A 24,481-nucleotide genomic window follows, 5' to 3' on the forward strand; every position below is an offset into this window, starting at 1 on the left:
CTTCTTTCATTCTTTTAGGAGAAACTTCATTAGTATTATTTCTAATGTTATTCACATCACAAATTGGTATGATTACGGTTAATAGGATCCATATAAGTGTCAGTAAGATAATATCACAAAAGCAAAATTTAACACATCTTCGTTTTAGTTTAGATTTTGGTTGTTCAGTCACTTTGTTTTTCCCCATTTTAGTATTCTACAAAATAGATAAGTCTAACAATCTCCATTCACTAAAGCCTAAGAAAAAATCTAAATGAACTTCTATCTAAAAGAAAAAGAAAAATATAAAAATGTGATGGTGTAATCCTACACCTAATGACGTTTCTTCTTTACCCCTTTTAGAGTTCGCAAATGACTTGCTCTGACAAAACTTTAATCCACCTCAGGCTGGAACAATTCTATATTAAGGTGGTCTCAAATTGCTCTCATCCTCATTTTTGGTATCACTATTCTCATGCTCCTCATTTTAATCTAAAGTCTCGAACTCCTCAAGGATGGCATAAGTCCATACAGGGGCCTTGTATTTTCTACAGGAAATTCTTGTTCTTTTTTATCTTCTCGTTATGACTTTTCCTAAATCTTCTTGTTCTGTCTGACTTGATATTTTGTTGCTTTGTTTCTTCTTCTTCTAACTATTCAGTATTTCAGTCTTTTCACCCCACTTGGCCAGCAATCTCCCTTTCTAGGTTTCTTTGCCTGCACTATCTTATCACCTTCAGTTTCCTGTTTGCTGTTTCTTTTGTTCAGTCTTTTCTCTATCTGTCTTTCTTGGGGAACAACCTTTACAACGCAACTTTTACAACGCACTACACTTACAATGCATTTTTTACAACGCACAATCCATTACAACGCATGACATTACAACGCAGGACACTACAACGCATTTTTAAAAACTACCTTTACAACGCATTCCATTACAACGCATACTACCATTACAACGCATACCATTACAACGCATATTATAGTAATTTTTACCCCTATACTATCCAACACTTACCCTACTGTTGCACCCCCTGGAGTTAGAATAGTAATTTTTACCCCTATACTATCCAACACTTACTCTACTGTTGCACCCCCTGGAGTTAGAATAGTAATTTTTACCCCTATACTATCCAACACTTACCCTACTGTTGCACCCCCTGGAGTTAGAATAGTAATTTTTACCCCTATACTATCCAACACTTACTCTACTGTTGCACCCCCTGGAGTTAGAATAGTAATTTTTACCCCTATACTATCCAACACTTACCCTACTGTTGCACCACCTGGAGTTAGAATAGTAATTTTTACCCCTATACTATCCAACACTTACCCTACTGTTGCACCCCCTGGAGTTAGAATAGTAATTTTTACCCCTATACTATCCAACACTTACCCTACTGTTGCACCCCCTGGAGTTAGAATAGTAATTTTTACCCCTATACTATCCAACACTTTCCGTACTGTTGCACCCCCTGGAGTTAGAATAGTAATTTTTACCCCTATACTATCCAACATTTACCCTACTGTTGCACCCCCTGGAGTTAGAATAGTAATTTTTAACCCTATACTATCCAACACTTACCCTACTGTTGCACCCCCTGGAGTTAGAATAGTAATTTTTACCCCTATACTATCTAATACTTACCTTAAATGCAATTTAATATTATGCGTTGTAATGGTATGCGTTGTAAAGGTAGTATGCGTTGTAATGGAAATGCATTGTAAAGGTAGTTTTTAAAAATGCGTTGTAGTGTCCTGCGTTGTAATGTCATGCGTTGTAATGGATTGTGCGTTGTAAAAAATGCGTTGTAAGTGCATGCGTTGTAAAAGTGTGCGTTGTAACGACATACATCCGTCTTTCTTGATTTGCTTGTGTCTCTGTAGGTTCAGTATTTGAGTCTAACTCACCAGCTAATTCTCCCTCTTCTAATTCTTCTTCGATCTTTCTCTCTTCTGAGACAGCATTTGGAATCTCTGATGTTTCTTTTTCTGCTTCGACAGCCTTTTCACCTTCTCCTGGTTCAATAACAGCCTCACCTTCCTCCGACTCAACAGCAGTCTCTTCTGTCCCAGTATCTGGTGCCCATTCTACTCAACTTGTGCTTGGCTGTTCATCGTCAAAATGTTCACTTGAATCTGGCACTCCAGATTCCTCAGCCTCACACACTTCAGCAACTGGTTGTGGATTTTTGTTTCTCAGTCGCTGTTCTTCAGGTCTTTCAATTGGACTTGGGACTAGACGAGTATGGCTCGCATGTATCTGATTTGGCAAACCAAAACACTTAACTGCTGTGGTCGTCACCAATACGATTTGGTAGGGGCCGCTCCAATGGGGTTCTAGGCACGTTTTCCTCATGTGCTTTTTTACTAGCACCCACTCTCCAGGATTCAGGTTGTGTGCTTGGTCACGCTGTGTTGGTGTGGCATCTCCTCCAACCTGGCGGGACACAGAAAGTACCAGGTCAGGCATTCCTCTGCAATAGTCCAGCACACGATCACCAGAGAGATTCATCAGTTTATTTGCAGGAATGTATGCTTGTCTCATGGCTCTTCCCATTAACACTTCGTGGTGACTTAACTCTGTCTTTTTGTCAGGTATGCTTCTAAGACTCATGAGCACAAGGGGAAAAGCATCAGGTCATTTTAGTGTTGGGGATGCACACACCTTTCCTAATTTTGACTTTAATACCAGACGCTTCAGGTCGGTAGGCACAATGTAACTTCTGTTCAATTTGTAACGCATCACAGATCATTCGAATTATTTCATTATTAAAATGCAATCCTCTATCTGATTCCAAAGTGACTGGAAAACCAAATCTTGGGATCAATTCCTCAACAACAATTTGGCAACAGTCAGACTGTCGTTTTTCTTCATTGGGTAGGCTTCCACCCAGCGAGAAAACAAACAAACAATGACTAGGACATACTTTAGGCCATTACATGAAGGTAGTTCGATAAAATCGATTTGAGTCTAGTAAAGGGTCCTCCTGCTTTCCCAATTACACCCCAGCTTACCAACGTCTTTCTTCCTGGGTTTTGTTTCTGACAAACAACACACCTTTGGCACAAACTTTCAGCTATTAACCTAAACTTAGGATTGCACCAGGACTGTTTGAACATCCATACTATGGCGTCCCGTCCAATATGCGCATGTCCATGGTACATCCTAGCCGTGTGGGAAAGTAATGAATCAGGCAATACTGATCTCTCATAATACCAGATCCATATCTCATCATCATTTTTCTACAACCTGCTACTTTCCATTGTTCCTTTTCTCTGTCACTGACTTCTTCCTGCATTTGTCTCACCTCATCCCATGTCTCAAATGTGGTGGTGATCATAAGGTGGCTTTCGGTATTTCCTCCTTCAATAGATCAATTTATAGCTAGGGTATTTTGTGTACAGTAACGCGCTAATTGAGCCGCGTATCTGTTACCCTTTGTCACATCATCATCTCCAGATTGGTGTGCAGCACATTTCACTACTGCAATTCTTTTTGGCAACTGCAAAGCTTCCAACAATTCCTTTACAGTCTTCCTATTCCGAATTGGTGACCCAGAGGAAGTCATGAATCCACTTTGCATCCACAGCTGACCAAAATCATGCACTACGCCAAAGCCGTATTGGCTGTCAGTGTAAATGGTTACTTTTAGACCCTTTGCCAATTTACAAGCTCTAGTAAGAGCAAACAGCTCTGAAACGTGGGCAGATTTTATGCCTTTTAAACAAGATGCTTCCAGGGCTCCACCCAGAGTACAGACTGCATATCCAGGGCACAATTCACCTCTTTTATGCCTTAAACAGGATCCATCCACAGACAGTTCGCAATCTGACTCTTCCAGGGGTTCATCTGAAATATCTAGGCCGGGCTTGGTACAAAGCTCTGTTGCTTCCAAACAATCATGTTCTGCTTCTTCTCTCACCTCTTCACACCTTGAATTTGGTAACAATGTGGCAGGGTTCACAGTAGTGCATCTTGCCACCATCACATTTTCAGCACCTAGGATTACCGTCTCGTACTTAGTCAGCCGACTATTTGTCATATGTTGAATTCGAGTGCCAGTCAAAAGTATCTCAACAGAGTGTGGTACATAGACTTTTACTGGGTAACCCATCACAATTTATTCACTCTGTTCCAAACTCACACAAGTGGCAGCTACTGCTTTTAAGCAATCTGGCAATGCGGCGGCCACTGAGTCCAGAGTAGCAGAAAAATATGCTATTGGACACCTTGCCATCCCGTGCTTCTGAGTTAGGATCACAAGCGCACAACCATCTCTCTCAAAACAGTATAATGTAAATTCTTTGGAGTAATCTGTCATTCCCAGGGCCGGCGCCTGGCAAAGACTGTTTCGCAGTCTATTGAAAGACTCCATACTCTCCTCATTCAACACAATTGGATCTTTCACATCTTTTCTAGTCAATTTTTGTAAAGGCTTTGCAATCAACAAAAATCCACATATACACAGCCTACAGTATCCGACCACTCCCAAAAACATTCTCACTTCTTTCTGATTCAGGGGTGGATACATCTTCTTGATTATACTGATCCTCTCTGGGGTCACTTTCCTTATTTCTTTTTCAATCTTGTGGCCTCAGTACTGAACTTCCTGTCTAAAGTACTGTAACTTTGATGGGGAGACCTTGTGTCCACCTTCAGCTAAATGATTTAACAAAGCAATGGAGTCTGTTATACATGCTTCTCGAGTTTTGGATGCCAACAGTAAGTCATCAATGTATTGGATCAGGACAGAGTTTCTGGGCAATTTCAAAGTTTCCAAACATTTTTTCAAGATCTGATTAAAGATTGATGGACTTTCAGTATATCCTTGAGGAACTCGGCACCATGCCAAAACACGATTTCCAAACCGGAAGGCAAACAAATATTGACTATCCGGATGCAAAGGGATGGAAAAGAAGGCCTGACACAAATCAATGACTGTATACCATTCAGCATCACATGGGAACTGATACAGAATTACAGCAGGATTAGGTACTATTGGGCAACATGGCACAACAATTTATTCACTTTTCTTAGGTCCTGAACTATTCTATATTTTTCGTTAGGCTTTTTGATACCAATAATGGGAGAGTTACAAGGACTGCTCATTATTTCTTTTAGGATACCTTGTTTAATCACCTGTCAATCACAGGCTTGACTCCAGCAATTACCTCTGGACTCATTTTGTATTTGCTGTATTGGGATATACTGCTCCATCCTTCACTATTGCTTGAATGGGGTCCACATTTTTCATTAAGCCAATTTCTTTTCCTGCAAAATCCCACACGTCGGATCTCACAGTACTGTTCAATTCTTCTGGCAAATCTTCTTCAGTCAGTAATGAATATAATTATTTTACTTTGACTCTCGTTGGTCCATCAATAATTTGTATTCAACATCCTCATCCGGTGTCATTATTGCAACACCATCCGGTGGACAATAAATAGTGCAATTCATTTTGCACAACAAATCCCTGTCCAAGAGATTCACTGGACTAGTGTCACACACTACAAACTGATGCATATCTTTAAAATTTCCAATGTGATCTTCTATTGGGGCTGTAACAGGAGTTATGTGTTTGTTTGTAACGCCTACAACTTGGATAGTTTCTCCAGAGAGGGGTAGGTTTGGGATTTCCGCTGTTCTCACAGTGTAACGGGTAGCACCAGTGTCCAATAAGAAGGTGACATATTTTCCTTCTACATTTCCATCAATGAATGGACCTGACTGATCAACTGCTAAAGATGCGCCAAGTACACACTCTTCCTCCCACCTCAGGCACCCTCACTGCATCAAATCCAACTCACTCTCACAACCACGCACCAAATACCGCGAAACTAACGGGCTCTTACCAAACTGCTCTTCTCCTCGAAATCCCGAACTTGTACTGTACATCTGCATATGAGTATTCACATTTCGAGGTATGGGCGGTTGTGGCACCTGTAACTGGGTGGTAACTATCTGCTGTTGCTGCTTCCCAATCGCTTCATTCTGCATCTGTGGATTATCCTTCTGTGCAGATCTACACTCATTCTTCCAATGTCCCAACTTACCGGAAGCATGACAAGGAAATTTCTTTTTAGACTCTTCTCTACTCATTTTAAATTTTCCCCGAGTATCACTATTTGTTGATACCTCCTGACCCTAGTTCTGTGAAAGAGTATTTGTCTCCTGTTGCTCTTCAGCCAATTTTACTTGAGCCCACATAATTTTCTCTTTTAGTTTTTTCAATCGAGAGTCAATATTGTCGCTACAGTACTTTGCATATCTCAAAATTTCATCGATAGACTTACTTCGCCAACATAGCATATGTTGCTGTATCATTGCACTAATTTCAGGTCTTAATCCATAAACAAACCGATACACAAAATGTCCCATATCCTTATCGCCAATGTTTTCAAATCCCCTATATTGTTTAAACACCTGTAACAGCCTCTCATATTAGGCATGAACAGATTCTTTAGGCTCTTGGGTTGTTCTATCAATTTTCACCCAATCTTTTTTTTTTTTTGGACTGATTTTCCCTTTTAAAAAGTTAATAACCTGATGATACTTTTTCATCACCTCTTCAGATTGGGGCACCTGTTTTTGCATCTCTAGGATATTCATCCTTTGGCCAATCAACCGTAATCTTGCATTCGGTCCACAAATCTGCAGGAACCACTATTTTAAACAACCCATCTAGATCGTTCAGCAACACTTTGGATACCTTCCCAAATCGATCCATTTGTTTATACCATTCCACCGGTTTCTCTCATAATCTTGGGAAATCATTTGTAAAAGACAATATATCTTGTCTAGTCCAAGTTACGTGGACACACCCTTCACCTGGAACCTCTCTCATGGGACAAACTCTTTCTGCCTGCTCCGTTTCTTTTACTGGAAACATGGATGTTACCTTTCCACTGGCTTCCTCCTTCTTTTTCACCCATTTACTTCTCAATTTTTCTATCATTCCCCATTTCTTTAAAATATTCATCAACTCTTTTATCTGCAGTCTTTTTCCAGACATATTCAAACTTTCTAAATCTTTGTCAGTAAAGCCCATGCGGTACGGTTTTGGTAACACCTTTGACTTCTCAATATCGGCCCCAAATTCACCTGCTTCTTCTGACAATTTCTCCTGAAAATTCTTTGTTCTCCAAGTAATACTCTTGCACAGAAACTGTGTCATCCTCTGTATAAGTTCCAAATCTTTCTGGACTTATTGTTCCAATAATCATTTCTTCCAAGTCTACCTTCAATTGACTCACATTCACACCTTTAGGCTGGGTATCTATCCTTGTAAATTCCTTTACCCAATTACTAAGCTCTTCTGGGGTTGGACCCGTCGAACTTCCTGTTACGGTAGTCATATTTTGACCTAAATCTCTTGGCTCTAACTGGGTATTTCTTTTTGGGGTTTCAGTCATTAAATCTCCAATCGGTAGTTCCAACAAGGTAGTATTATTTGATCTACTTTGACTCCCGTTACTCACTATATTACTACTTCTTGGAACAGTTAAGGTAAGTTTTTTCTGTAATTTTAAGCTTTCTCCAATTAAGGGAATCACAGGACCTATAGTTACAGGTACTGTTACAGCTTCAGCATTTACATTTTATTCATTTAATTTCTGTATTTTTTCTATTCTTGCCTTATTAAACAGTCAAACTTTATCCTCTCTTATTTGTTTAGCTAAATCAGTAACTTGGGGAGTTAATAGTGTCATGTTTATCATTCGTAGAGCACTTGGAGTCACTTCTCCTGAACTTTCTTCATAAGGTGGGGGTCTTTTTGTCATTATATCTTCCAATAATTCATCATCAGATTCATTCAAACCTTTTCTAGATGATTCCAGATGCTTCGATTTTTCTTTACATTTAGCTCCTGTTTGACCCTCTACTGTCAAAACTGGGTATAACCCTGCAGTAACTACATCCTTTCTCCATCTTTTCATTTGATCCTCTCGCCTTTCAAATGGGTATCCTCTGAACATCCTTCTGCCTCTCCTACTCCCTCGGTCCTTCTCTCTCTCAAATGCTTCCACTTCCCATTCTTCTAGGGCTTCATACTGGGTGAGTCTTGGATTTAGCTCTAAGGAGTTCATTTTCTCTACTAAATTTTGCAAAATCCTCACATTAAACGTACCAAACTCAGGGAAAGCTAACACTCCATCATCCTTTGTATATTTCATCCAGTTTTCCAACCATACACACGTATGATACCCTCGCTCCATCATCATATAAGATGCAGGCGTTTTCGGAGGTGGGATAGGAATTGCCTCCCTTGTCACAATTCACTTATCCTTATTGAAAAGATTCTTTAGTTTCTTCCACAAACCCATCTTTAAACTGTCTTCTATTAATAATTTCTACTCAAACAAAATACCAAAAACCCTTTCCGTACTTCTCTTTTATTTTAATCGTCAACCTCTATCCTATCCCAGTGCGCCTTACATTAATTAACCAATCTTGAAAAACTACGTAATTTCAGTTTTGTCCAATGTCAGCCCGACTCACACTAATCACCCAATCACCACTCTGCTCACTACCGCTGCCTGACCAATGCCAGCGCGGCACCTTGTGGCGTCAGTATCACTCCTACTGCTACTGACCCTCCCTTTACAATCTGCTTCTCGTTACACACCTGCTGTTTCCTCCAATACCAGCGGTGTACCTTGCGGCGTCAGTATCACTCTTGCTACTGACCCTCCCTCCACAAAATCTTACGGCAATTTATCTGAGTTTTCTATAAACAAAAATTTTCTTCTGTTAGTAACAACATAAAATGACAATGCTACCTTGTCCGCTCCACTAAGTAAAGAGATAGTATTCACTTTCAAAGAGATTTTCTTACACTACAAGCACCAATAACGACCAGCGTTACCCCCCTTTTCTACCAAGATCCAGAATTACCTATCGCTCCTCTCAAGATCGCACCAAGGTATCACAAGAGGGTCTCTTGACGTACAAAGAGGGTTGTCCTGTTACTGATCTTGGCTTCCCTAACCAGAGTTCCAAACACGGTGACCCTTCACTATCACAATCTTTCCCTTTTCACCCGAAAATCTCCCTAAACATAATACTGACAGCCCTACCTAGCTTTTCAGTATTATCACAACAGACAAGATACTTCTGCAGTGTGATTTCTTTACCACACTCTTCAAATTCCTTCCCGGGATTCCTCAGGCACCTCCTGCACCTGTACTCTAAGACAACATATAAACAAAAACAATGACTCTTTATGTTAAAAACATATAACGATTATTCAGTAATTATTACCTAATTAATCAATAATTAACCATCTCTCTGCTACCAAGTAACTGATCCAGCGCAGAACCAATATTTTGGACAGGGACGAACATTCAATTATTCCATGTACTGTGGCCCATACACATACACCCAAATGTCCCTGTTGCACTGGTCGGTCAGGTTTGCGATTTCCTTATCAAATCGTATAGCTCATAAACACAATTGTCGCATGGATGGGATAGATGAAGAGACATCAGACAAATCACATTAAATCAAATTCTCATTTCAGAATGATAGATGAAGAGACAAAAGTACAAAAGATAAGTTCTCGAGTTATCAAAGATACCAACCCAAGGAAATAAGAACGAGGAAAACCACCATCCTGGCCTAGGTAGTGGCAAGGGACTCCCGCTCAGAGTGTCAGGAATCAAAGACTTAAGATCAGGATAAGGATAGAACTGGATTGACTAGGCCGCTCTGCAACCCGAAAAATAGCAGCGCACCCTCACTCTTTCCGTCTACCTCAAAGATCTCGCAGCAGCATCCCTAGAACCCCCACCCCTAAATCACCTATTCTTTATACCCTTTTCGTACATGTCCATCCCACTAAAGTTGCTAATGTCACTTATTCTAGCTACGGGATTGGTTAAAACTAGGGGTGGATGGTCATTCGACATTAGATCATGCTTTCTTTAACTACCCCATTGTTCATTTTGGTTTCCCACCTATTCAATATACATCCCTACTCTCTCAAGAGGAAAAAGTATCATGTTAAGGACAAAGTTTATACATTTTATAAATTCGCAGACTTTCACACGGAAGCACAGAAGTTGGCTGCTCGTCAAGTGACGTGTCCTTCACCGCATCACACTCTTTCAGCTGGCTCAGCAAGTTTATCCACAGCATCACGTGGTTTGTGCGTGCTGCAAGTTTCACTCATCACAGTTTGCTCACAGTTTGGTCAAGTTAAAAACATGGCGACTTCTCCATTTACTAAAAGAACTGAAAGCAGACGTTTATTAATAATGTGTTAATGAAACGTTCACTGTTAACCACCCTCCTTCACCGAGATCCAAGTTAGTAGTTATTCTAGCAAAGCGTAAGTAAAAAGCAGCGTTAATTAGTATTTCTTAAGCATCGCGCGACATGCCTTTGGATACACTATGCGCACAATTTGCAGTGCAAGCCATTCACAACACATTCTACTCACCATATTATTACATCTTCGGTTATTCACGTTTGGTTAAGATTAATTTCATGCATTTTGCAAAGCGGTTTACCCTAATGTAATGTATAGATGCACATTAGTATTCTATCTATTTAACATTAGTATATGTTACAGGGTGCTCAACAAGAGCGGGTTTCTTTTTCGAATCCCCGCTCCATCAGTATCATAACTATTACCCAACCCAATGGAAAGACAATACTTGGGTCGTCACTAATTCCGGGTAGGGGAAGGCCGAACTTTCCTTCAGAAATGAAGAGTTACCGGGGGATAATACTTCATTCTCAGTAGCCGAAGTGTCCTGTTCAAGCGCAACAGATCATTGAGATACCATAAATCGTGTCATTCCAGTGGGGTTGATGACTTTTCTTACTGCCCCACCGGGATTAACGCAACACCAAGAACGAGACTGTAAGTGAATATGTACCAACACCATACATTGGTGCTTCTGAGGCACAAGGAGTGATTAAAGGGATGACCATCATTCAGATGCACCCAGGAGCAGTACAGTTCCAGGGATAGCTGCTGAGGACATGCTATTTATATAGCTGCCAATCATACAGCTGAATCCTGATATCATGTGGATACTCTGTGAGATGGTTGTTGTGAGCACCCAGAGAGTGAGAGGCTACAAAGGGGAAGGCAACCTTTGGACCCCAGTCTCTATATCACCAACTGGCAAAAAGTCTACTAAAGAAACACCCCCCTACTTGCAACACCTTTGAAAAGGATGTATTAAGGGCAACAAAGAGAACTGCAACACTGACGGGTTCCTGCGTTGTCAAATCATACAGTCCTGGTTTTGATTTTGCTCAAATGGTGCTCCTGCTCTACTACTTCCAAATTTCCTCCTCTCTATTGACCTGTAAATGAGGGGAAACACACAAAATCATGTATGGTAATTCAGCAGCTTGCATGTAGTTTACCTAGTATGTAACAAACACTGGTATTTTGGCGATAGCCCCAAAGTGCTACTGCATGGAAACAGTACTTTTGTCTACTACTTGACCACCCCACACTTAATGTACAACTCATCATCTGGACATATGTATGTTTATATTATTTAATTAGCATAGTATTGTGCATCATGGGGGCAAGTTTCACCACTTAAGTCAAATCTGCAACCCCTTGTGTGCAGCAAAAACATACTTAGCTACTTTTGTTATTTTGTAACTGCTGCTAATTTTCAACAGCATATAGTGATCACTGTCCTTCACGAAAGCCACACCAGTCATTCCTGCAGGGCTGCTCACATACTAAAAGCGGAATAGTTCTGTGAACATAAAGCAGCCACATTAACATAACTTAGTTCTTTATATAAAATGCTGAGAGGTGCTTAGCCAATTAGGATGCTTGTTTTAACTACTGCCTGCATATTAAGGGCCTTATTATGACTACGGTGGTCCAATGGACTGCCGTGGCTATAGTGGCAGTGTGGGCACTGCTACATCGACGGTCCAAACCCTCTATTACATAATTATATTTTGTCGGTCCGCCAAAGGACCGCTGCAACTGCCAGGGATCTGTGATCCCTCGGCGGAGCTGAAGCAGTGTGAGGCCTCCATATGCTGGCGATGCTGCTGCAGCACTGCCAAGCATATTATGAGTGTCCTCACATTGACCCTTTTCATGGCAGTGACCCTAACATGAAAAGTGTGGCGGTGAGGAAACAAAGGGGGCCTTACAGGGCTCCCTGTTGCCTTAAAGTCTGGGGATACATGCAGGGGGGCATATGGTGTGCCCCCGTGTGCATGCACCCCCGTTTCCCGCACAGCATTTACTTCACAGCCCATACCGTGCAGGAACGGGCTTTGGCAGTCTGTCGGCACTGAAACTCTAATGTTCAAATATGAGCCTTTGAAAGGCACCAATGCTGGACTGCCAAAGGACCGCCCACCAGACCAGGAGAAAACTCCTAATCTGGCGGGTGGTTGACGGTCTAGTTTGGTGGTGTGGGAGCTGGGTAGTGGTTTTGGGGCCCAGTCTCATACCGCCAAAGTCATAATCAGGCCCTAAGTTCAGTGGGAGTGTGTCTGAACTTGGGTAGATTGGAGGTTAGGGTGCTAAAACTATTATTACCTGCATGCTGTCAAAAATTAGCAGCTTTTAACGTCTCTTTCGCCTGATTTTGCAGCCTCGCTTTTCAAATATGATTGTTGGGATGATAATTGTGTGTTCTAACTGTTGTTAACTTCTTGGGTATAGGGCAATAATACTTTATCACGTTCCTGTATGGTGACTTGTCTTGGTGCACAGGACATTGCCTCTGGCCCACCACCACTTGGGTTCCATGAGGATTGGGCAACTGTTGAGTTCAGCCTGATAGGACATTTTGTGGTCATTTTCACATGAGCATTTAGTCTTGTAATTATTTGATACTTTAACTTACTGAAAACCAGTGTTGGCTGCAGGTGCTCCACCAGCACTTATTTTTGGAAACTGAGACTATTTTGTGCAGCTGAAAGTTTCTGAGACATACGTAATTCATTGAATGTCCCCAAGACAAGATGTGAAATAGAGCTTTATCCCCGGTGATATGGAGAGTGGGGAGGTTTGTGAGAGAGAATGGTAGGGAGGCAATACTGAAAGGGATGTAGGGATACAGAGGGTGATGGTGTGTGTTGGGGAGACTGAAAAAAGTGGACAGCCTAATAAAAGGGTGGTGTCCTTAATTCATTAGTTATAGATGTCATCCCTCTGTGATGTAGCTGGCCCAATCCTCTCCCCCGTTCCCCATATCGCTTATGATGCTCTCTGACATCAGACCCGCTAGACAGCTGACAAGCTGATGAGTTACTTTCTAAGGTGGGTGGGAGCTAAGGATGGCTTTGAGTGCAGGAAGGTCCAGCAAATCAGAGTTGTATCTCTACTTGGTGAGTTCCTGGTGATAAGGACGGACACACTGAGACACAACTGACATACTCCATAGCCTGTTCGCTATTGCCATAGACACTCTACCTAAAGGATATTATACGCCAGACTTTTTGCTCAGTTCCCAGGTGACTCCAACTGGTTTCTACTCTCACTGAACTCTACTAAGTTCATAAAAAACCCACATATATTGCTATCAGTTAATCAATATTACTAGACCATTACATATACTATGTCACAGAGACAGTCACCCTCATAACCTCTCTGGTCCTATCCATGAATTTCAACTGCCTAATCAATTTTGTTAAAAAGGAACAAAATACGGGCTCACTTGCGCCACTATAAGGCAGATATAGCCCTATTACAAGAGACTTATATACTACAGGCAGAAGTTGCTAAAGTTAACGAAGACTAGGCTGGCAGAGTGATCATCAGCTGTCAAGCGCAAAATGTGGCAGACAATGTCTCAAACTCCCACAGGAGCACCAACCCTTACAGGAAATGTGGCGTGGTCATTTTGGTACAAAAATCTCTTCCCCATCAGATTGTTAAAATATGGACTGATGATAATGACGATAGACATTTCTTCATACTAGGGGAATATTCGTTATTGGAGGGCATAGTGTACACACCTAATGGCTTTGAAACTACCTATTTTAGTCACTTGAGTAAGGTGCTCACATTATGTGGTAAACTAGCGGTGGGTGGTGAATGGGTTGTCAAGGGCAAAATGATGTATTCTGAGGTTCTGGAGGGAATCTTCTGTCCCAGCTAGGATACATTTGTTATCTGAGATGTCCAAAATAGCAGAGTGTGAAAGGATCATCTAGGATGAATGATAAGATGGATTTTTACGACCAGATATGGGAGCCATTTTCCTCTCCCAGGTCCCAGTTGTAAGCATGGGGTATTTGATTAGATATGTGGACCTATCCAGAATATGGATATTGGATACCTGGTAGATCCCAGGTATCATGGTTGCGTGCCCGCTCGGGCATTCTGGGAATGGAGCTGTTCGACTTACATTATGGAAGCGTAGTTTGTGTGGGGGAGCAATATGTTTTAGTAGCAATACTTTATTTGGCTACAGTTAACCATCAATGTGAACACAACCAAAAATAGAATAACAATAAAGCATATACTGTAAAAACTCATATCAATCCTTTTAGATTTCATCCCTTTTTGAAAAAATATGTAAATAATAGTAATTGTCACATGCTCTGTAAAATCAATGAGTGCAACATCAGTTACATGAAAAAAGAACATCCAAGCGACATCTTACTATTTTATAAAACAACATTCCCACAGAAGCAAAATAAGAACAGAGCAATGAGTTCAAAAAGTGTCCGAGCATAGTGCAACCAATAGTCATGTGCAAAAGGCAAAATAGTTAGCACAACATTAAGCAGTAGGCTTTAAGATTTTAGTTCTCTTAAACCATACAGCTTGTGAAAATAGACTAACTGCAAATACTATTTTTGGAGTTATATTGCTTTTCAAAACCCTAGAACCTGCCAAGTGTCTGTAAGTTCCAAAGTCACGGAAACGGGCGCAATCCATTTGCGTTGCAAATTACAGTATTCAGGACAAAAAAACATTAAATGTATCTCGTTTTTGTCATTCATGCCACACGCCGGGCAAGTAATAGAGTCTTGCTTCATGTACCATTTAAAAGTAAAAGATTGTAAAGGTAGAGACCTGTGGTGAAAGTTTATATACAGACTTCTAGCCAGGGGCGGGGATATTAGATCTAAAAAGTTCTCAAAGGTGGGAAAAGACTTAAAATATAGAAACAAAGTAGTCAAGGGGCCATTTGAGCTATTTGTTGTATATCCATAATTTATATAAGCCCAATAACAAGCTTTCACCGCCATGAAATCGTCTTTGCAAATCACAGTTGGGTCATCCCAATAGCTCTGTAACCCCAATTTCCCCAGCCAAATCGAAAAAAGTTTAACCCATGGGAGATTCCTAGCTCATGGGATTTTTTAATAAGTCAATAAGTGAATCTTTATAAACTCCTAACTCAGATGTGGTCCAGAGTCGGACCCAATAAACTAACATTTTTAATACAGCCAGATCAGCAATTCTTTTCAAACCCCCATCAAAATACAAAGAGGTAAGGGGTGAGCTAGAAGGAAGACAAAGCAATTTCCGAATGAAATTATTTTCCGCGATTGTCAGTAATTGAGGGTCGGCATGGCCCCAGATCTCGGCACCAAGAGCACCGCACCCTGTGCTGTAGCACGATAGATATCCAGGGCAGGTGAAATTACATGTGATGTTGTTAGAGTATAAAATCTAGTAATGGCATTAGATCTGTGCTCTAATATTAAGGTGCTCTTGTTCAATTGGTGTGTCCACCTTTAGTTATCCATAAGTTTAACGCCCAAATCAAAATTGTGTACTCTTTCGAGAACCTCACTTCCTACATGGACAATAGGGCTCCTGCTCCTAGCCTTCTCAAATACCATATACTTCCTTTTGCTCACATTTAGCTCTAGACCCCTAAAGATACAGAAACAAAAATGTATCAATTAAAATTTGGAGTCCTATGAATGTCTTAGAGATAAGAGTCGTCGGCAAAAAGAAAAATTGGTATCTTTCTATTGTTCAAGACCAGGGATTCATTTCTACACTGTTCCAAGGTTTCTACAACATCATTAATATATAAAGAGAACAAAGTTGGTGCGAGAACGCAACCCTGGTGTACATCTCTCTCAATGGGGATGCGGTCCGTTAGTTTATTAATTCGATGCACAACATTATCTGGGACCCCCATTTTAATCAAAACTCGTCAAAAATGTGGACGTAGGATCAGATCAAACATGCCTTTTAAATCAATAAAAGCCACATAAAGTTTTTGATTTTGTTTTATAACATATTTCCAGTATAAAACTGCGCACCTAAAAATCTGATAAATTGTGCTAACCTTCTCTCTAAAACCAGCCTGAAGGGGAGACAAAATTCCATTTATATCAACCCAGTCAAGAAGTTTCTCCAAAATGAGTTTTGCAAAACATTTTTTGGCATTGTTAATAAGGCTAATCGGCCTGTAGTTTGGGGGATCACTAGTGTCGCCCTTTTTGTATATTCTTACAATTTGCACACCAAGCCAAGAGTCAGGCACATTGCCTCCTGCTGTTATTGCATTTGATATTAAATTTAGGTAGACTGTCCAGATCTGAGACTCTGACTTGTTTAAATTTCAGAGGATTTTATCCGGGCCAGGGGCCTTAGCAGATTTTAGGGAGTCAATAGCTCTATTTGTGTCATCAAGGCTAAAGGTGATGACAGAAATAGAGCTATTGATTCCCTAAGAGCAATATGTTCTATGTTTTAGGCTGTGAGAGTTGATGCAGCATTTTGGGCCAACCCTCTTACCATTGGTCCTCTGATGGACCTTTCGTCCTGACTGAGAGGTGATGGGAGTTAACATTACATCAATCAAATTTCAATTAACAGTGTAACCCATTTGGCCACACAATAAAGACCAGGAATCAGTGGGTGTTGTTACGAAGGTTTATTACAAATTAGCAGTCAAGTTAAGGTACACAAATCTCAACATCATGCTACAAGGGTACAGAATAACAACTGGGAAACCCAGCCTCCTAAAGAAGTTTAGGCGTAACAATATTAAACACACATGAATTTCAGTTAGAGCCATGCAAAATATTAGCATCAAAATCTAATGCTCAGAGAATAATTTTGAATTCTCTCTTCTATACATGAGTAAAGTCTAAAATTATCTGAGTGCAAGTCCAAACTAAAGAGAATGGTTCTATCTAAAAGAACCTCAAAAGCTAAGGAAATTCAATAGAGGTAAAACATCGAATGGGGCAGAAAGAATCGGAAAAATGGGAAGGTCTCAGCATTCCAGAAACTCGGTCAAGAGTCTTCTTGAGTCAGGGAAAAAGCGTTAGCTTAAGCCACACTCAGTAGAGAATCAAAGGAAAGCATAGAGGTCTAAACCTCTCAAAGTCCAAAGGAAGAAACTGTATCATCAGACAGTGTATACTCCAGTTATTTGCACCAGAATGTCATAGATTACACCCCTCTGTACGCATCATCAGGGGTTCAAATGCCCTTTTTCATTCTCACGTTGTAAACTGTAACATTTACAAATTGTCCCACACTGAACATGGGAACAACACTGTCCATGTGCAGCATATAAGAGTGGGGCTAAAAATTACGCTGTACCACGGTGGAATAAAAAGGGGATGCTCTTGTTTTCTGTATTGATGTTCAACTGGATTACTTTTTATGAGACTGTCAATTTAATTGTTTAGCCTGTGATCGAGATATGTGTTGTGTGTTGTATATCCAATATGTATTCTATGTATAAAGTGGAAATTACCTTGTAGTTACTTTTCTTCTTTTTGAAAAGCAGTAAACAAAGATTAGAAAAATACAATAAAGAAAGTGGAAGGCCCTGGGCTGACAGTGGCATTGGGCTGTATCTTCTAATACAAGTTTTGGAACTAAACCTATTATTTACTCAAATTAAAGGACTGGAGCTGACTATAGACATTTTTACAAGGCTAAATCCGGTTCACTATTAAGTATGTATTCATATAAGTATATATTTATGTATGTGCAAGCTATTTAGCACAAACCCAGATGAAAGGCAGTGGCTCACTGTACATGGTGAATGCAAAGACACTGACTAATTCATAGAGTGGTACCTGCGTTCTGAGAGTGAAGAGTGCTGTCACTACATAGTGACATAATGTTCCTGAAAGATGTTTGCTTTCAGCTCCTTCCAAAATTGGAGCAGAATTCATGCAGCCCTGATGAATAAGAGGAGGTCATTTCCGATCATGGGTGCATGAATGGAGAATGTCGGTTGCCTTGGTTTTTTGGGGGGGATTTCTTTGTTTCCACTCTGATGGTTGCAAGTTTGCTGAGAACCACTAGAGACTGTGGTTTTGTCAGTCAGATAGACAGAGGTCCAGTCGTGATGGCTTTATTAAAACCTGGAAGATCAGAATGCTGTGGTTTTCAGTATACGTCTAAACATGAGATGATTTGCAGGCAGCTTTAGTGACAGGACAGTCCACAGTACCGGTCCTCCCACTGAGAAGTAGTGATCCCCTGGGGTATGAAATCCATGCTGAAATTTGACATGCCTTTGCTCTAGATGAATTTGAGTACTAAGTTGAGTAAACATAATGGTATGCTGTATATTGACAAATCTTGGGAATAATGCAAATTATTTTTCAGCACCGGCCTAGTTAAACATCCTTACAGTGGTGCTGGTATAATAATTTCATGAGTGGGGGTGCTGCCATCAATGTTACATCGCTGAAGTGATAGGGATTTCAAAAAATCAATACATCACACAAAGAAGTGTAGCAAATCTATTCAGCAGGAGAGTGGTAAGGGTGTAGTAAGTAGCTGGTGGTGCATTTGGGAGCACACTATTATTAAAGTGTGGTGTGGTAGCCCACTATTATTTACAGACAGCATATTTCCCATTTAAATGACCTTAAAATGTGCACAGACAAACGGTTTTACAGATAAAATCATAGAACACTTAAGCAATAATGTAGTGGAAATCGATCTTCAGCAAATATTTCATTTGCGCATCACCACGTGTACTGATTTGTTAAAACCTTTGTTTCAATGGCACTTCAGAATTACAAAAACGTGCTTCATTTCTGCTTTCCTAACCGCTGGAATATACTGAAACATTTGTAAAGTTCATTCACAGGTATATACCTGTCAATTTTGTTGTGTTTGGAAAACAAATTACATCCTACAGCCTATCCTTTGACACTCGGGGTAACCAGCAAGATTGCCCCATAGTTCACTTTATAAAATCCTCTAACATTGCAGTTAGAGAAAGAAAAGGAAAGAAGCAGCAATTTGGCAGAGGAGATAGCCTGACATCTGACCTCTATCTTTGATCGCACAGCAAACGTGGCAAGATCAGGGCCAGACTGGCCGTAGTGGGCACCCGGCGTTTCCCCGGTGGGCCAGAAGGGTGGGGGCCGGTTTTGGATCAGTGGGCCCGTTTTTTTGTTACTGGGGGCCGGTTTAGCAGCAGTGCTGCAAAATCGGCCACTTGTAACAAAAGCGCACGCAGCAGCAGGGTTCCCTCCAGCATCCCATCTTCCCCCCCCCCCCCAGGCCCATGGCCGGTCGCACTTAATAGCCAGGGCTAGTTTCCAATCCTGGTCCAGCCCTGGGCAAGATAAAAATATTTAATGCATCTCTTTGCATCTTCTGTACTCCAGCATGGTTGTTTTGGGAGTGCTGCAGCACCCCCTGCTCCCCTAATTTCAGGATCTATACATCAGTAGTAATTTCTCAAATCTTGTGGCGCTAAGCCCTGTCAAAGCATGCGTAATTTGAAAAACTCGGCAGAGTGGTGCCAGTGGTCATATTTAATCACAGAACCTCTCTGTCTGAGGCAAGGACTCTCCTTAAGGTAAACTGATCTAAGAAAAGAGTGTTTGCATCACCACTAACCCGTCACCCCCTGTTTAGAATGTCAGAATATTAAAGTTCTGAATAATTTTTTATGCATCACAAACTTTGCCTAAATGTATATACTTTTTATTATTGTTAGTATTATTATTTTGCAGAACGGCAAAAATATAAAACAATTTACTATGATAAAATATAGGACAAGATTAATGGCAGTAAAAATACCTTTCTACCATATGCAACAGATATTATAAACCCCAAAAAAACACCCAGTCCCCAAAAAACATGTGCATAACTAATAAATATACAAAATAAATGTAGGAAGAAGTGCATCATGAGCAGCATTTTAGCAGCGTTGACAAAAGTGTGTGCTGATGTCAGCTTCAGGACAGATGCCCCCAGAACCAGACCAGAACAACTAAAGGAATGCCATGAATGAATACCACCAGCGCATAAGAGCCACCAAGCGGACCTTTACCAAGAACAAAATCCACACCAACGCAAGTAACGCAAAATAACTCTTCAACGCCATACCGCAGTTCATCAAACCCCCCCAGTGAAGCCACGGATGTCTCACCATCTCAGGACCTCTGCAACAAGCTCAGCTCCTACTTCCAACTGAAGATCAAGGCCCATACGACAACTTCAGCGAACAGACTCCGTACACCATCCCCCTCTCCACCACCGACAACCAGCCAGCCATCACCGCCTAGAAACCCGCCACCACTGAAGACACAGCCACGACCATGAAGAACACCCACTCGGGAGCCCCCACTGACCCCTGCCCACCGCACATCTACCACAGAGCCGCCACCGCCATAGCACCTGAAATAGGCCGGACCATTAATGCCTCCCTCAGACCCGTCAAGCCAGCCTCAATAAACCATTGGCCGACCAGACGAACCTGAAAAACTACCGGCCCATCTCTCTCCTTCCCTTCGCAGCCATATTCACTGAGAGAATCATCAATGCCCAGCTGACCACCTTCTTCAGAGAAAGCCATCCTCGCCACTCCCAGTCCGGATTCCGCAGCAGCCACAGCACAGAGACCGCCCTCCTCGCCGCCACCGATTACATCCACATGCTACTCGACCAGGGCCACACTGCGGCCCTCATCCTACTAGACCTCCCTGCAGCCTTCATCACCGTCTCACACCGCACTCTTGCTGCCAGACTCCATGACACCGGTAAACAAGGAACCGCCCTCGACTGATCCGCACCTTTCTTTCCGGCAGAACCCAAAGGATCAGACTTCCCCCTTACTCTCTGAACCTACAGAGATCAAATGTGGAGTACCCCAAGGATCCTCGCTAAGCCCCACGCTCTTCAACATCTATATGGCCCCCCTCGCCGCCATTGTCAGACAGCATGGGATCAGCATAGTATCTTATGCCGACGACACCCAGCTCATCCTCTCTCTCACGAACAACCCCAAAGACACCAGACTCAGCTTCCAAGAAGGAATAAAAGATGTCGTAGCCTGGATGAGCGACAGCTGCCTTAAACTGAACTTGGAGAAGACGGAGGTCCTCGTCCTCGGATCCTACCCCACTGGGTGGGATAGCTCCTGGTGGCCCCATGCCCCCGGAAACCCATCCACCCCGATGGACCACGCCTGGAACCTCACCATCGTTCTAGACTCCTCTCTCACCTTAACTCACCAGATCAACGCCGTTGCCTCCACCTGCTCCAACTCCCTCCGCATCCTCCCCAAGACCTTCAAGTGAAACCCCCCTGAGGTATTGAGGGCGTGACTGTAACACCGGTAACTATTACTAGGATTACTGTTTGATTAAACACGCTTGAAGAAGTGACAATGAAGGCCACTACTGAACCAAGAAGAGGAGGTGAAGAAGCATAGACACCTGCCACTTTCCTAGGCTGACACTCGCTCAGCGTCAGGCGGTCTTCTCCTGAGACCACGTGTCCACAGTATTCCACACCAGCCCCAACTAGAGGTTAATGTGTTTGAAATGAATGAGAAGACACACCAGTAGCAGCAGAAAACGGGGCTCAACATGACCGGTAAACATTCTGGGCATGAAACAACCACACATGCCGCATTCCATCCACCACCCCGAATCTGGTGAAAAATGGTTTTCCATGAAGCACCCTACGTCAAGCTTACGGGAGCGGAGTGGAGATGTGGGGCAAATGATTTCATGATTTTTCAGTAACTTCTCACAGATTGCAGCGAGGCCAGGATTTAATCAGCCAGAGGCTGGCGATAAAGACGGGGGAAAAACTCAAATTACAGAGGAGTTGATTCTGGGAACCGTATTAATTAGAAAATTTAAAAGTAGGCAACATAAATAGACACGAGCATTGATATTTATTGCTTAGGTCGCCTTTGAGATGAAAGTAGCTAAAATAATTTGCTGCTTTTATGCTCAAACACGGCCGACCATATAGTTTCATTAGCCAAAAGCTGGACAGAGTGCTTGCTGCATCTCTTTTAGTGACCTTAATGTTATGTATATCCCCAGATAAAAGTGAATGGATGGGCACTACAGGATCAAATCTTCTAAATGCATTCTTAGAGAATGAAGTGCTAAGATTCTCTAGCCAATGCCTACTGGGGTGAATTATTTTCATCTGTACCCTTGTGGTCTTCAAATGCCTAAGTCCAATTAGAAATGCACTGCCGCCATTTTAGAATCTGCTGGTGGCATTTGTTGAAGAAGGCAGGTGAGGTGCACCGAAATTTTACATTTATGTACCTGTTTGCTGCACCATACATAGGGGCATATTATCAAGCCAGGCGATAAAATCATCGCCCCTTTAGCGGCAGAAAAGTGCCGCTAAAACGGCGATAATGGGCTTGATAATATGCTCTATGGGATTCCAATTGAAGCCCATGTTAGATGTGAAGGACGTCTAACCTGAGCTTCAATTGGAATTCCACAGAGCATATTATCAAGCCCATTATCGCCGTTTTAGCGGCAGTTTTCTGCTGCTAAAGCGCCGATAATTTTATCGCCTGGCTTGATAATATGCCCCATAGTTCCCCCTTGGATGCACAACAGATGGCACAGCAACGTTCTTGACCTAGCCGCAGAATGCACCTCTAGAGGGCAGTTTACTAACTGTAGATACATCAGCAGGGCTTCCTGCCATTTCTTGGGAGCCTCGATACTGGGATGGGCAAACTGCCTGTATGAATCTCGGTCACAGTCCGATTGTGGGGGCTGTAGCGTCTTCATGAGTCTTCTGCATAGCAGTAGGTCCTAAGCGGGCTGGACAATGGACTACTCCAACTTAGCTAGCACGGCAGCACAGAAACAAAAGCACACCATGTTTCAGGTGAGTCATCTTAAAAAGTGGTCTTTCCTGACTCAAACCATTACAAGCCACAAATATATACAAAAGCGTTTACTTGATGCATGACATAGGCATCTAGCTCCACAATAGTTGTCAGGCCTCGTTTTTAAAGAAATATGTTTGTATATTTGATATAGCCTTTTTACAGGCAAAAATATTGTCTTTAAAAAAATACATGTCAAATATTATGTTGCATTTCCTTACACATATAGATCACACTTAAAGAAACCATTGGTTTACATGCATTGTGTGTTGTTTTTAGTTGGTGAAGGCATTGTTCAATATGCCATCTGCATGGAGCACACAGCGCCTTCCAGCAGGTGCTACCGCTTATGAAAACATAGGACCACATGCATTGAAATTGATGCACTCCTTTGAAGGTGGAATAATACACCTAAGAGCCAATGTCATGACAGTGAAAGAAAAATACTCTTCTGAGGTGATTTAAGATGTTTGACAGTTTTGATATATTTGACAGCTTCTAGCCTCTATGTTACTGCAGCTGGCCTATATTGTCTGCTAGAGCACCGGGACACTTCTGCTTGATGCAGCTGCGCGTTTTATCAAATGTTGACTGATTGATGTGCTTGACAGTACCTCAAAGCAATGACAGAAGGGACTCACCCATGCAAGTCAATGACTAAACGAGGCAGTCCCAAATCCCACTCTCTGTGTGTTATGTAAAAGATTCCTAACTGACAGCTAAATTCGTCAGTGCTTAATTTGTAAAAAAAAAAAAAAAAAAGAAGTGCCAGGGTCCTTGTCAGGAGGCCACTGCAGCTAGTACCACCCATTTTATTCCATTAGCGCTGCCAATGACTGTACTATCACTACTAGCCATCTCACTCGTACAAGTGTGACAATTCAGACTTTATATATACATTATATTGACTGATACGTGGCGCCAAGCTATTCTTATAGTTTTGGGTGCCAGATATTAGTGAATTTAATATACATTTAATCATTAAATAACAGCTGTTTTACTCTTAAAAAAATAAGTAATACTGCGCCACCATAAGGCAGGCTGTCATAGAGCGGGTATTGACACTAAAATGCTGGTGCCGAGCACCAGAAACCACTGGCTCAAATTTAGCACTAGTTGAGCCTGACCTAAAAAGTGATGGGTAATATGCACAAATTACTCTCAGCCTCTGACAGTTACTATGTACCAAGATTGAAGCCTTAGGAACTCTGGAAAGCATGGGTTGGAGCAGACCCTAGTACTTATCGGGGAACACTGTATGCACAGAGAGAGAGAGAGAGAAGATGTACAATAATAAAGTACCAATCACCAAAACAAGTACATAATGGAAGATTCACATTGATCTGGTCAACAGTATCCAAAGCGGTTGATTGATACAGAAGCACCAGCAAGCAGGTGTTCCAATATCAGCCCCATGGAGTTAATTTATCCCTCT

This window comes from Triturus cristatus, chromosome 1_2, assembly GCF_964204655.1.
Source record: "Triturus cristatus chromosome 1_2, aTriCri1.1, whole genome shotgun sequence".
Taxonomy (NCBI): domain Eukaryota; kingdom Metazoa; phylum Chordata; class Amphibia; order Caudata; family Salamandridae; genus Triturus; species Triturus cristatus.